At 41.9% G+C, this 6612-nt stretch overlaps 1 long non-coding RNA gene across 1 annotated transcript in view; it reads left to right on the top strand.

Moving 5' to 3' along the window:
* Nucleotides 1-3780, top strand: part of LOC135535152 (uncharacterized) — a 7895-nt gene extending 4115 nt beyond the window's left edge. The window contains exons 2-3 of the long non-coding RNA XR_010454820.1: nt 3495-3586; nt 3712-3780. This is a non-coding gene — a long non-coding RNA (uncharacterized LOC135535152). The remainder of the gene's footprint in view (nt 1-3494; nt 3587-3711) is intronic.
* The last annotated feature ends 2832 nt before the right edge of the window (nt 3781-6612 follow it).

A 6612-nucleotide genomic window follows, 5' to 3' on the forward strand; every position in this document is an offset into this window, starting at 1 on the left:
CTTCTCGCGCTCGCCTTCTCGCGCTCGCTCGCTCTCTCTCTCGCTCTCTCTCGCTCTCTCTTGCTCTCTCTCTCTCGCTCTCTCTCGCGTGCTCACTGAGCCTGTCCATAGTACATGTTCGGACAGTACTCTACGTTAGGACAGTACTCTGTGTTAGGACAGTACTCTGTTAGGACAGTACTCTGTTAGGACAGTACTCTGTTAGGACAGTACTCTTTGTTAGGACAGTGTACTTTGTTAGGACAGTGCACTTTGTTAGGACAGTACTCTGTTGGGACAGTACTCTGTTAGGACAGTACTCTTTGTTGGGACAGTACTCTGTTAGGACAGTACTCTTTGTTAGGACAGTGTACTTTGTTAGGACAGTACTCTGTTAGGACAGTACTCTGTTAGGACAGTACTCTTTGTTAGGACAGTGTACTTTGTTAGGACAGTGTACTTTGTTAGGACAGTACTCTGTTAGGACAGTACTCTGTTAGGACAGTACTCTGTTAGGACAGTACTCTTTGTTAGGACAGTGTACTTTGTTAGGACAGTACTCTGTTGGGACAGTACTCTGTTGGGACAGTACTCTGTTGGGACAGTACTCTGTTGGGACAGTACTCTGTTAGGACAGTACTCTTTGTTAGGACAGTACTCTGTTGGGACAGTACTCTGTTGGGACAGTACTCTGTTGGGACAGTACTATGTCAGGACAGTACTATGTCAGGGGACAGTACTCTGTCGGGACAGTACTCTGTTGGGACAGTACTCTGTTGGGACAGTACTCTGTTGGGACAGTACTCTGTTGGGACAGTACTATGTCGGGACAGTACTCTGTCGGGACAGTACTCTGTTGGGACAGTACTCTGTTGGGACAGTACTCTGTTGGGACAGTACTATGTCAGGACAGTACTTTGTCAGGACAGTGTAATATGTCGGGACAGTACTCTGTTGGGACAGTACTCTGTTGGGACAGTACTCTGTTAGGACAGTACTCTGTTGGGACAGTACTATGTCAGGACAGTACTATGTCAGGACAGTACTATGTCAGGACAGTACTATGTCAGGACAGTGTAATATGTCGGGACAGTACTCTGTCGGGACAGTACTCTGTTGGGACAGTGTAATATGTTAGGACAGTACTCTGTTGGGACAGTACTCTGTTGGGACAGTGTAATATGTTAGGACAGTACTATGTTGGGACAGTACTCTGTTGGGACAGTACTCTGTTGGGACAGTGTACTATGTATGCACCTATGACACACTACCGTTCAAAAGTTTGGGGTCACTTAGAAATGTCCTTGTTTTTGACAGAAAAGCACAATCTTTTGTCCATTAAAATAAGTAAATAAATAAAATTGTAAATAGATCAAATTGTTCAGAAACAAAAGACACACACTGGACAGAGGATCTCTGCCTAGAAGGCCAGCATCCTGGAGTCGGCTCTTCACTGTTGACGTTGAGACTGGTGTTTTACTATTTAATAAAGCTGCCAGTTGAGGTCTTGTGAGGCATCTGTTTCTCAAACTAGACACTAATGTACTTGTCCTCTTGCTCAGTTGTGCAGGGGCCTCCCTCCTCTTTCTATTCCGGTTAGAGCCAGTTTGCACTGTTCTGTAAAGGGAGTAGTACACTGTGAAGGGGGAGTAGTACACAGCATTGTACAAGATCTTCAGTTTCTTGGCAATTTCTCTTATGGAATAGCCTTCATTTCTCAGAACAAGAATAGACTGATGAGTTTCAGGAGAAAGGTCTTTGTTTCTGGATGTTTTGAGCCTGTAATTGAACCCAGAAATGCTGATGCTCCAGATACTCAACTAGTTTAAAGGAGGCCAGTTGTATTGCTTCTTTAATCAGTGTGCTAAAATAATTGCAAAATTGTTTTCTAATGATCAATTAGCCATTTAAAATGATGATGTACAGTTGGCAAGTCGGTTAGGACAATTACTTTGTTCATGACACAAGTAATTTTTCCAACAATTGTTTACATACTGATTATTTCACTTATAATTCACTGTATCACAATTCCAGTGGGTCAGTAATACACATACACTAAGTTGACTGTGCCTTTAAACAGCTTGGAAAATTCCAGAAAATGATGTCATGGCTTTAGAAGCTTCTGATAGGCTAATTGACATCCTTGAGTCAATAAGGAGTGTACCTGTGGATGTATTTCAAGGCCTACCTTCAAACTCAGTGCCTCTTTGCTTGACATCATGGGAAAATCAAAAGAAATCAGCCAAGACCTCAGAAAAAAATTGTGGACCTCCACATGTCTGGTTCATCCCTGGGAGCAATTTCCAAACGCTTGAAGGTACCACGTTCATCTGTACGAACAATAGTGTGCGAGTAGAAACGCCATGGGACCACACAGCCGTCATACCGCTCAGGAAAGGAGACCCGTTCTGTCTCCTAGAGATGAACGCGTGCTTTGGTACGAAAAGTGCAAATCAATCCCAGAACAACAGCAAAGGACCTGGAGGAAAGATGCTGGAGGAAACAGGTGCAAAAGTATATATATCCATAGTAAAAGCGAGTCCAATATCGACATAACCTGAAAGGTCGCTCAGCAAGGGCAAGCCACTGCTCCAAAACCGCCATAAAAAAAGCCAGACTACGGTTTGCATCTGCACATGGGAACAAAATTTCATACTTTTTACAGAAATGTCCTCTGGTCTGATGAATCAAAAATAGAACTGTTTGGCCAGAATGACCATCGTTATGTTTGGAGGAAAAGGGGAGCTTGCAAGCCGAAGAACACCATCCCAACCGTGAAGCACGGGGGTGGCAGCATCATGTTGTGGGGGTGCTTTTCTGCAGGAAGGCCTGGTGCACTTTACAAAATAGATGGCATCGTGAGGTATGAAAATGATGTGGATATATTGAAGCAACATCTCAAGACATCAGTCAGGAAGTTAAAGCTTGGTCTCAAATGGGTCTTCCAAATGGACAATGACCCCAAGCATACTTCCAAAGTTGTGGCAAAATGGCTTAAGGACAACAAAGTCAAGGTATTGGCGTGGCAATCACAAAGCCCTGACCTCAATCCTATAGGAAATGTGTGGCCAGAACTGAATAAGCGAGCAAGAGGCCTACAAACATGACTCAATTACACCAACTCTGTCAGGAGGAATGGGCCAAAATTCACCCAACTTATTGTGGGAAGCGTGTGGAAGCTACCTGAAATGTTTGACCCAAGTTAAACAATTCAAAGGCAATGCCACCAAATACTAATTGAGTTTATGTAAACTTCTGACCCACTGGGAATGTGATGAAAGAAATTAAAAATCAACCGTTTCCAACTGCAATAGTCATTTACAACATGAACAATAATCTGGACTGTATTTTTGATCTATTTGAAGGGACATAAAAGAAAAGTGCTTTTTTTTTCAAAAAACAAGGACGTTTCTAAGTGACCCCAAACTTGTTTCTTACAGTGTGTGTAAATGCATGAAAATATATAAAAAAACAGCCATAACAAAGCCTAATCCTGTGAACTTTGACCCATCCAGGTACGTAGGGGACATGTTAGCGTGGCTGCACCAAGCCACCGCATCAGAGAAGGAGCATCTGGAGGCCCTGCTGAAACAGGTCACAGCACAAGGTAACCTAAAACCCTCACACGATCCCTACGGCAACGACCGCTTGAGCTCCTCTAATGCTAACCTTTGTACAGGTAGTTAATCCTCTCGTGTCTTGTCTGCGTGTGACTGACTGCCTTCCCTTTAGCGCCAGGAGTGGATGAGACCATGCAAGAGGTGGTGGGACACATCACTGAGGGAGTCTGCAGACCTCTTAAGTAAGACCCTCCAACCCAGTGTGTTTGTTGTGTGTACATTTCCCCTTTATTTCGACTGTATTTGACTGTAGAACTAATAAAATGAAGAAATTCTACTGGACAGACTGACTGTCCTGGGATAAGTACTACTGGAAAGACATTCTGTCCTGGGATAAATACTACTGGACAGACATTCTGTCCACAGGATAAACTACTGGAAAGACATGGAAAGACATTCTGTCCTGGGATAAGTACTACTGGAAAGACATTCTGTCCTGGGATAAGTACTACTGGAAAGACATTCTGTCCTGGGATAAGTACTACTGGAAAGACATTCTGTCCTGGGATAAATACTACTGGATAGACTTTCTGTCCTGGGATAAATACTACTGGATAGACATTCTGTCCTGGGATAAATACTACTGGATAGACATTCTGTCCTGGGATAAATACTACTGGATAGACATTCTGTCCTGGGATAAATACTACTGGATAGACATTCTGTCCTGGGATAAATACAGACATTCTGTCCTGGGATAAATACTACTGGATAGACATTCTGTCCTGGGATAAATACAGACATTCTGTCCTGGGATAAATACTACTGGATTGACATTCTGTCCTGGGATAAATACAGACATTCTGTCCTGGGATAAATACTACTGGATAGACATTCTGTCCTGGGATAAATACTACTGGATTGACATTCTGTCCTGGGATAAATAAAGACATTCTGTCCTGGGATAAATACAGACATTCTGTCCTGGGATAAATACTACTGGATTGACATTCTGTCCTGGGATAAATACTACTGGATAGACATTCTGTCCTGGGATAAATAAAGACATTCTGTCCTGGGATAAATACAGACATTCTGTCCTGGGATAAATACTACTGGATTGACATTCTGTCCTGGGATAAATACAGACATTCTGTCCTGGGATAAATACTACTGGATAGACATTCTGTCCTGGGATAAATACTACTGGATTGACATTCTGTCCTGGGATAAATACTACTGGATTGACATTCTGTCCTGGGATAAATAAAGACATTCTGTCCTGGGATAAATAAAGACATTCTGTCCTGGGATAAATAGACATTAGACTGTCCTGGGATAAACACTACTGGATAGACATTCTGTCCTGGTATAAATACTACTGGATAGACATTCTGTCCTGGGATAAATAAAGACATTCTGTCCTGGGATAAATACTATTGGATAGACATGCTGTCCTGGGATAAATACTACTGGATTGACATTCTGTCCTGGGATAAATACAGACATTCTGTCCTGGGATAAATACTACTGGATAGACATTCTGTCCTGGGATAAATACTACTGGATTGACATTCTGTCCTGGGATAAATACTACTGGATAGACATTCTGTCCTGGGATAAATACTACTGTATAAAGACATTCTGTCATTCTGTCCTGGTATAAATACTACTGGATAGACATTCTGTCCTGGGATAAATACTACTGGATAGACATTCTGTCCTGGGATAAAACTACTGGAAAGACATTCTGTCCTGGGATAAATACTACTGGATAGACATTCTGTCCTGGGATAAATACTACTGGATAGACATTCTGTCCTGGGATAAATACTACTGGATAGACATTCTGTCCTGGGATAAACACTACTGGATAGACATTCTGTCCTGGGATAAATACTACTGGATAGACATTCTGTCCTGGGATAAATACTACTGGATAGACATTCTGTCCTGGGATAAACACTACTGGATAGACATTCTGTCCTGGGATAAATACTACTGGATAGACATTCTGTCCTGGGATAAATACTACTGGATAGACATTCTGTCCTGGGATAAACACTACTGGATAGACATTCTGTCTGGGATAAATGCTACTGTATAGACATTCTGTCCTGGGATAAATACTACTGGATAGACATTCTGTCCTGGGATAAATACTACTGGATAGACATTCTGTACAGACTGGGATAAATACTACTGGATAAGACATTCTGTCCTGGGACATAAATACTAATAGACATTCTGTCCTGGGATAAATACTACTGGATAGACATTCTGTCCTGGGATAAATACTACTGGATAGACATTCTGTCCTGGATAGACATTCTGTCCTGGGATAAATACTACTGGATAGACATTCTGTCCTGGGATAAAACTACTACTGGTATAAATAGACATTCTGTCCTGGGATAAATACTACTGGATAGACATTCTGTCCTGGGATAAATACTACTGGATAGACATTCTGTCCTGGGATAAATAAAGACATTCTGTCCTGGGATAAATACTACTGGATAGACATTCTGTCCTGGGATAAATTAAGACATTCTGTCCTGGGATAAATACTACTGGATAGACATTCTGTCCTGGGATAAATACTACTGGATAGACATTCTGTCCTGGGATAAATACAGACATTCTGTCCTGGGATAAATACTACTGGATAGACATTCTGTCCTGGGATAAATACAGACACTGGGGATAGACATTCTGTCCTGGGATAAATACTACTGGATAGACATTCTGTCCTGGGATAAATAAAGACATTCTGTCCTGGGATAAATACAGACATTCTGTCCTGGGATAAATACTACTGGATTGACATTCTGTCCTGGGATAAATACTACTGGATAGACATTCTGTCCTGGGATAAAATTCTGTCCTGGGATAAATACAGACATTCTGTCCTGGGATAAATATACTGTATAGACATTCTGTCATGGGATAAATAAAGACATTCTGTCCTGGGATAAATACTACTGGATAGACATTCTGTCCTGGGACTGGAGACATTCTGTCCTGGGATAAATTCTGTCATGGGATACTACTGGATAGACATTCTGTCCTG

This window comes from Oncorhynchus masou, unplaced genomic scaffold (assembly GCF_036934945.1).
Source record: "Oncorhynchus masou masou isolate Uvic2021 unplaced genomic scaffold, UVic_Omas_1.1 unplaced_scaffold_4521, whole genome shotgun sequence".
Classification (NCBI taxonomy): Eukaryota; Metazoa; Chordata; class Actinopteri; order Salmoniformes; family Salmonidae; genus Oncorhynchus; species Oncorhynchus masou.